Raw genomic sequence first — 9,452 nt, forward strand, 5'->3', positions numbered from 1 at the left:
TCCTTATTAACCACCTCCGGACCGCCTAACGCAGGATCGCGTTCCGGAGGTGGCAGCCCTGCGCAGAGTCACGCATATATGCGTCATCTCGCGATGGCCGAGATTTCCTGTGAACGCGCGCACACAGGCGCGCGCGCTCACAGGAACGGAAGGTAAGAGAGTTGATCTCCAGCCTGCCAGCGGCGATCGTTCGCTGGCAGGCTGGAGATGTGTTTTTTTTAACCCCTAACAGGTATATTAGACGCTGTTTTGATAACAGCGTCTAATATACCTGCTACCTGGTCCTCTGGTGGTCCCATTTGTTTGGATCGACCACCAGAGGACACAGGTAGCTCAGTAAAGTCCCACCAAGCACCACTACACTACACTACACCCCCCCCCCCCGTCACTTATTAACCCCTTATTAGCCCCTGATCACCCCATATAGACTCCCTGATTACCCCCCTGTCATTGATCACCCCCCTGTCATTGATTACCCCCCTGTAAAGCTCCATTCAGATGTCCGCATGATTTTTACGGATCCACTGATAGATGGATCGGATCCGCAAAACGCATCCGGACGTCTGAATGAAGCCTTACAGGGGCGTGATCAATGACTGTGGTTATCACCCCATATAGACTCCCTGATCACCCCCCCTGTCATTGATTACACCCCTGTCATTGATCAACCCCCTGTAAAGCTCCATTCAGACGTCCGCATGATTTTTACGGATCCACTGATAGATTGATCGGATCCGCAAAACGCATCCGGACGTCTGAATGAAGCCTTACAGGGGCGTGATCAATGACTGTGGTGATCACCCCATATAGACTCCCTGATCACCCCCCTGTAAAGCTCCATTCAGATGTCCGCATGATTTTTACGGATGCACTGATAGATGGATCCGATCCGCAAAACGCATCCGGACGTCTGAATGAAGCCTTACAGGGGCATGATCAATGACTGTGGTGATCACCCCATATAGACTCCCTGATCACCCCCCTGTAAAGCTCCATTCAGATGTCCGCATGATTTTTACGGATGCACTGATAGATGGATCCGATCCGCAAAACGCATCCGGACGTCTGAATGAAGCCTTACAGGGGCATGATCAATGACTGTGGTGATCACCCCATATAGACTCCCTGATCACCCCCCTGTAAAGCTCCATTCAGATGTCCGCATGATTTTTACGGATGCACTGATAGATGGATCCGAAACGCAAAACGCATCCGGACGTCTGAATGAAGCCTTACAGGGGCATGATCAATGACTGTGGTGATCACCCCATATAGACTCCCTGATCACCCCCCTGTAAAGCTCCATTCAGATGTCCGCATGATTTTTACGGATGCACTGATAGATGGATCGGATCCGCAAAACGCATCCGGACGTCTGAATGAAGCCTTACACGGGCGTGATCAATGACTGTGGTTATCACCCCATATAGACTCCCTGATCACCCCCCTGTCATTGATCAACCCCCCTGTCATTGATCAACCCCCCTGTCATTGATCACCCCCCTGTCATTGATCACCCCCCTGTCATTGATCACCCCTCTGTAAGGCTCCATTCAGATATTTTTTTGGCCCAAGTTAGCAGAATTTATTTATTTTTTTCTTACAAAGTCTCATATTCCACTAACTTGTGTCAAAAAAATAAAATCTCACATGAACTCACCATACCCCTCACGGAATCCAAATGCGTAAAATTTTTTAGACATTTATATTCCAGACTTCTTCTCACGCTTTAGGGCCCCTAGAATGCCAGGGCAGTATAAATACCCCACATGTGACCCCATTTCGGAAAGAAGACACCCCCAGGTATTCCGTGAGGGGCATATTGAGTCCATGAAAGATTGAAATTTTTGTCCCAAGTTAGCGGAACGGGAGACTTTGTGAGAAAAAAATTAAAAATATCAATTTCCGCTAACTTGTGCCAAAAAAAAAAAATTTCTATGAACTCGCCATGCCCCTCATTGAATACCTTGGGGTGTCTTCTTTCCAAAATGGGGTCACATGTGGGGTATTTATACTGCCCTGGCATTCTAGGGGCCCCAAAGCGTGAGAAGAAGTCTGGTATCCAAATGTCTAAAAATGCCCTCCTAAAAGGAATTTGGGCACCTTTGCGCATCTAGGCTGCAAAAAAGTGTCACACATGTGGTATCGCCGTATTCAGGAGAAGTTGGGGAATGTGTTTTGGGGTGTCATTTTACATATACCCATGCTGGGTGAGAGAAATATCTTGGTCAAATGCCAACTTTGTATAAAAAAATGGGAAAAGTTGTCTTTTGCCAAGATATTTCTCTCACCCAGCATGGGTATATGTAAAATGACACCCCAAAACACATTCCCCAACTTCTCCTGAATACGGCGATACCACATGTGTGACACTTTTTTGCAGCCTAGGTGGGCAAAGGGGCCCATATTCCAAAGAGCACCTTTAGGATTTCACAGGTCATTTACCTACTTACCACACATTAGGGCCCCTGGAAAATGCCAGGGCAGTATAACTACCCCACAAGTGACCCCATTTTGGAAAGAAGACACCCCAAGGTATTCCGTGAGGGGCATGGCGAGTTCCTAGAATTTTTTTTTTTTTGTCACAAGTTAGTGGAAAATGCTTATTTTTTTTTTTTTTTTTTTTTTCATACAAAGTCTCATATTCCACTAACTTGTGACAAAAAATAAAAAGTTCCATGAACTCACTATGCCCATCAGCGAATACCTTGGGGTCTCTTCTTTCCAAAATGGGGTCACTTGTGGGGTAGTTATACTGCCCTGGCATTCTAGGGGCCCAAATGTGTGGTAAGGAGTTTGAAATCAAATTCTGTAAAAAATGACCTGTGAAATCCGAAAGGTGCTCTTTTGAATATGGGCCCCTTTGCCCACCTAGGCTGCAAAAAAGTGTCACACATCTGGTATCCCCGTACTCAGGAGAAGTTGAGGAATGTGTTTTGGGGTGTCTTTTTACATATACCCATGCTGGGTGAGATAAATATCTTGGTCAAATGACAACTTTGTATAAAAAAATGGGAAAAGTTGTCTTTTGCCAAGATATTTCTCTCACCCAGCATGGGTATATATAAAATGACACCCCAAAACACATTCCCCACCTTCTCCTGAGTACGGAGATACCAGATGTGTGACACTTTTTTGCAGCCTAGGTGGGCAAAGGGGCCCATATTCCAAAGAGCACCTTTCGGATTTCACAGGTAATTTTTTACAGAATTTGATTTCAAACTCCTTACCACACATTTGGGCCCCTAGAATGCCAGGGCAGTATAACTACCCCACAAGTGACCCCATTTTGGAAAGAAGAGACCCCAAGGTATTCGCTGATGGGCATAGTGAGTTCATAGAACTTTTTATTTTTTGTCACAAGTTAGTGGAATATGAGACTTTGTAAGAAAAAAAAATAAAAAAAAATAAATCATAATTTTCCGCTAACTTGTGACAAAAAATAAAAAGTTCTATGAACTCACTATGCCCATCAGCGAATACCTTAGGGTGTGTACTTTCAGAAATGGGGTCATTTGTGGGGTGTTTGTACTGTCTGGGCATTGTAGAACCTCAGGAAACATGACAGGTGCTCAGAAAGTCAGAGCTGCTTCAAAAAGCGGAAATTCACATTTTTGTACCATAGTTTGTAAACGCTATAACTTTTACCCAAACCATTTTTTTTTTACCCAAACATTTTTTTTTTATCAAAGACATGTAGAACTATAAATTTAGAGCAAAATTTCTATATGGATGTCGTTTTTTTTTGCAAAATTTTACAACTGAAAGTGAAAAATGTCATTTTTTTGCAAAAAAATCGTTAAATTTCGATTAATAACAAAAAAAGTAAAAATGTCAGCAGCAATGAAATACCACCAAATGAAAGCTCTATTAGTGAGAAGAAAAGGAGGTAAAATTCATTTGGGTGGTAAGTTGCATGACCGAGCAATAAACGGTGAAAGTAGTGTAGGTCAGAAGTGTAAAAAGTGGCCTGGTCTTTCAGGGTGTTTAAGCACTGGGGGCTGAAGTGGTTAAACTTAATGTCCCCCACAGTGGCCCCCATTTTCATGTCTCCCACAGTGGCCCCCACCCCCCATTGTAATTAATGCCCGCCCACAGACCACAGTGTCCCCATTGTAAAAAAATTGTTTGTGTAACCACATTGCACGGACGGTCACGTCACGGTCACAGTGACGCACCCACCCAGTGACCCACTGTCCCGGACCCACAGAATAGACTCAGGCTCGCCTCTCACTCACATCAGGCTTCTTTTCAGCACTGCTCAGGGCGGCGGGAACAGGCAGGCAGTGCGGCGCTCACTCACTCACTGTACGTCACGCGCCTGCGCCGCCTAGTGGGAGGAGCAGGCGCGTGACGTCAGTAGATAAGAGAGGACTCGGCACTCGGGCACAGGTCCCAGTTGCAGGGCAGGCGAGATCTCAGAGGGAGGGAGCCAGGGTGCACGAGAGTAATCACAGACAGAGGAACGACAACAAGAGGGCGCCCCTGCCGGCGCCCCCCTTCTGACAGCGCCCTGGGCGGCCGCCCGGCCCGCCCGGTCCTAGAAACGGCCCTGGCCCCAACACTGTGTGCCAGACATGCCATGACTTCCTTTTCCACAATAGAGTACAGATTGGGGATTGCCTTTTGTGAAAAAAAAATTCGGCCGGGTACCTTCACTGCGGTGTCCCAATAGCTACAAATTTTTGTAGGCTGTAAGCCTGACACACACGCTTGCAGGCAACTGCAATTATATTACAGTGAAAAAATTGTTATTCTTTTTTAAATGCAAGCTACTGTGACACCAGATATGAGTGGTGGCACTGGGCACTGGCAGTAGTGGGCACAGTACACACTGTAGGCCTGACACACACTCTTGCAGGCAACTGCAATTAGATTACAGTGAAATAATTGTTTTTATTTTTTAAAATGTAAGCTACTGTGACACCAGATATGAGTGATGGCACTGGGCAATGGAGGTAGTGGGCACAGTACACACTGTAGGCCTGACACACACGCTGTCACGGATGATGTTGCAGATAGCTGGAAGTTATGGATAAACATCCGAATGGCTTGATCCCAAACTAAGGAGCATAAAGGTGACCCCTATAAAGCCCTAAGAGCTCACCCTGACTGCTAAGCACATACAAGGGTCTCAGAGGTAGACGATTGCATGCCCTCGTACCTAGACTGTGTGACACCTGAAAACCCTATAATAGTGAGGGGACACGACCACCGGCTCCCTGCACTTAATACGGAGGGAGTCAGTGTCACCTAGAATCAAGCCAGCAAGGAAACACAATACATGAAAGGACTTATCTGAACATGCAGCAACAGAAGTCTCCAGCAGTGAACACTTCAAATCCAGGAAGTAGTATAAACCGCAAAGTGAGACAGTATGGGAGGGAATATAAAAGGAAAGAGGATAGGTGACACCTGGGAGAAGGAAATGAGATGACAAAGTGAAACCAAAACAAAGAACATCATGCTAGAGGTAGAAAAGGACATCTGTCAGACCTTCTCACAGAAGTGGCGGTGACAGTACCCCTCCCTCTACGGGTGGACTCTGGACACTCAGAACCCACTTTCTCAGGATGAGACCTATGGAAAGCCTTGATGAGACGAGTGGCCTTAATGTCCGCCACTGGGACCCACATCCTCTCCTCAGGAGCATAACCCTCCCAATGAACAAAGTATTGGAGAGAACCGCGGATAATGCGAGAATCCACAATCCTAGAGACCTGGAATTCAAGATTACCATCAACAAAAATCGGAGGAGGAGATAAAGAGGAGGGTACAGTGGGTTGGACATAAGGTTTTAATAGGGACCTATGAAAAACATTATGGATCTTCCAAGTCTGAGGAAGATCAAGATGGAAGGCAACAGGATTGATGACGGACAAGATCTTGTAAGGCCCAATAAACTTAGGACCAAACTTCCAGGAGGGAACCTTCAGTTTGATATTCTTTGTAGACAACCACACCAGATCACCCACATTCAGGTCCGGACCAGGCACACGTCTCTTATCCGCCACATGCTTATATCTCTCACTCATCCTCTTCAGATTACCCTGAATCTTTTGCCAAATAAATGACAAAGACAAGGAAAATCTCTCCTCATCAGGTAAACCAGAAGACCCCTCTCCAGAGAATGTCCCAAACTGTGGATGAAACCCATATGCACCAAAAAATGGTGACTTATCAGAGGACTCCTTGTGACGGTTATTTAAAGCAAACTCAGCAAGGGACAAAAAAGAATACCAATCCTCCTGATTCTCTGCCACAAAACAGATATGTCTCCAGATTCTGATTGACGCGTTCAGTCTGACCATTCAACTGCGGGTGAAAATCTGAAGAAAATGACAACTGAATCCCCAAGCGAGAACAGAAGGCCTTCCAGAATCTGGAAACAAATTGCGTGCCCCTATCAGAAACAATGTCTGAAGGAATGCCATGCAATTTAACAATGTGATAAACAAATGCTTGCGCCAAGGTCTTAGCATTGGGTAACCCAGGAAAGGGAATGAAATGCACCATTTTGCTAAAACGGTCGACTACCACCAGAATCACAGTCTTCCCCGAGGTATGAGGTAGGTCCGTAATAAAGTCCGTGGACAGATGCGTCCAATGAAGAGAAGGAATGGGTAACGGGAGGAGAGAACCCGATGGCCGTGAATGAGGGACCTTGGCACGAGCGCAGGTTTCGCAGGCTGCCACAAAACCCTCAACCGTCTTACAAAGAGCCGGCCACCAGAATCTCCGAGCAATGAGATCTACTGTGGCTCTACTCCCCGGGTGCCCAGCAAGGACAGTATCGTGGTGCTCCTTAAAAACCATGTGTTGTAAAGCGAGAGGCACAAACAACCTCCTAGGAGGACAAAGATCAGGAGCCTCTGCCTGGGCTGTCTGAACCTCTGCCTCCAAATCAGGATAAAGATCAGAGACGACCACCCCTTCAGCCAAAATGGGACCTGGGTCTTCAAAGTTCCCCCCTCCCGGAAAACAACGTGACAGGGCATCCGCCTTCACATTTTTAACCCCAGGGCGGAACGTGACAACAAAATTAAAGCTAGAAAAGAATAAAGACCATCTGGCCTGTCTCGGGTTCAGACGCTTGGCTGATTCTAAGTAGGCCAGATTCTTATGGTCGGTAAACACGGTAATAGGGTGTCTGGCTCCCTCTAGCCAATGGCGCCATTCCTCAAAAGCTAATTTGATGACCAACAACTCCCTATCTCCCACATCGTAATTTCTCTCTGCGGAGGAGAGTTTGATTGAGAAAAAGGCACACGGTCGCCATTTGGCAGGAGAGGGACCCTGAGATAAGACCGCACCCACACCCACCTCAGAAGCGTCCACCTCAACAATAAAAGGTAGAGAGACATCAGGTTGTACCAAAATGGGAGCAGAAGCAACACTCCGCATCTACCGACCAGGAGGAAAAATCTACCCCCTTTTTAGTCATATCAGTGAGTGGCTTAACAACAGAGGAATAATTCAAAATGAACTTTCTGTAATAATTGGCAAAACCCCAAAAATGCATCAGTACCTTCTGATTCTCAGGAAGCTCCTAATCAAACACAGCACGGACCTTCTCAGGGTCCATGCGAAAACCAGAAGCGGAGAGAAGAAAACCAAAAAATTGAATCTCCGGAACCACAAACACACATTTTTCCAGTTTAGCGTACAATTTATTCTCCCGCAGAATGAGCAAGACCTGACGTAGGTGGTCCCTATGAGTTTTGAAATCAGGAGAAAAAATCTAAATGTCATCTAGATACACCAGTACAAATTTCCCCATTAAATGATAAAAATGCTGTTCACAAAATGTTGGAAGACGGCCGGAGCATTCATCAAACCAAAGGGCATAACCAAATTCTCGAAATGACCCTCAGGGGTATTGAAGGCCACCTTCCATTCGTCCCCTTCCTTGACCCTGACTAGGTTGTATGCCCCTCTTAAATCCAACTTAGAAAAAACCTTAGCCCCAACAATCTGGTTAAACAGGTCCGGGATCAGAGGAAGCGGATATGTGTCACGAATTGTGATACAGTTCAGCTCCCTGAAATCCAGACAAGGTCTTAAAGAACCATCTTTTTTCTTAACAAAAAAAAATAAAAACAGCGGCAACAGGTGACTTCGAGGGTCGGATGTGTCCCTTTCTCAGGCTCTCAGAGATATAAGTACGCATAGCGACTCTTTCAGGTTGGGAGAGATTGTATAAACGTGATTTTGGCAGCTTGGCGCCTGGGATGAGATTAATAGGGCAATCGTACTCCCGGTGAGGGGGCAGCTCCTGGACACCACTCTCGGAAAACACATCCAAAAATTCAGAGAGAAAAGATGGCACAGTCTTGGTAGAAACCTCTGAAAGAGACGCAGTGAGGCAATTCTCTCTGCAAAACTCACTCCAACCATTTATTTGCCTTGCTTGCCAATCAATGGTGGGGTTATGTTTAGTGAGCCAGGGTAGCCCCAACACTAGAGGAGTAGGTAATCTGCTTAGGACGAAACATGACATATCCTCAACATGAGCATCACCCACAGTCAAACGGATATTGTGAACTATGCCCTTTAACGATTTTTGAGAAAGTGGAGCGGAATTGATAGCAAAAACAGGTATATACTTTTCCAAAGTGCATAACTGGAAACCATGTGTTATAGCAAATTGATTATCAATGAGATTGACAGCTGCTCCACTATCTACAAAAATCTCACAAACAATGTTCTTTCCATCTAGCGCCACCCTGGCAGGTAGGAGAAATCGGGAACTACAAGCAAACGGCAAACCTTCAATTTCCGCATCAACCTTGCCAATAGTAGCAAATGGAACGTTTTTAGAGTTTTTTTTTTGTTTTTGTTTTTTTATTACCCTCAGAAAACTCCCTGAATCTCCTAGAGGGGCAAACATTAGCCAAATGATTTATACCCCCACAACAGAAACAAACCGTCCTCTGAAAGCTGAATCCTCTACTATCAGAGGCAAGCATCCCATCTGCATGGCCTCCTGCTCAGAGGGGATTGAGAGAGACTGAGGCCCCTGCGCACTGAATGAGACCTCCCCACTGTCCTTGGACTGAATATGACAGGAAGGAGTGATCTCTCCTCTCTAAGACGCCTGTCAATACGAACAGCTAGAGACATGGCGACTCCAACGAGGCAGGTCTCATGAAAAGCAAATGCATCTTTCAATCCCTCCGAAAGACCATGGCAAAATTGACTTCGGAGTGCAGCATCGTTCCAACCAGTATCAGCTGCCCATCTCTGAAATTCAGAACAATATATCTCTGCGGACTGTTTACCCTGACATAAAAGACGCAGTTTAGATTCAGCCAGAGCAATACGATTCGGGTCATCATATATCTGCCCCAGGGCTACAAAAAAATTCATCCACCGATCGGAGGGGCCGTGCCCCCACCGGAAGCGAAAAGGCCCAAGACTGAGCGTTATCCCTGAGCAGCGAGATGATGATC

Source organism: Bufo bufo, chromosome 6 (assembly GCF_905171765.1).
Source record: "Bufo bufo chromosome 6, aBufBuf1.1, whole genome shotgun sequence".
In the NCBI taxonomy this organism is placed as follows: Eukaryota; Metazoa; Chordata; class Amphibia; order Anura; family Bufonidae; genus Bufo; species Bufo bufo.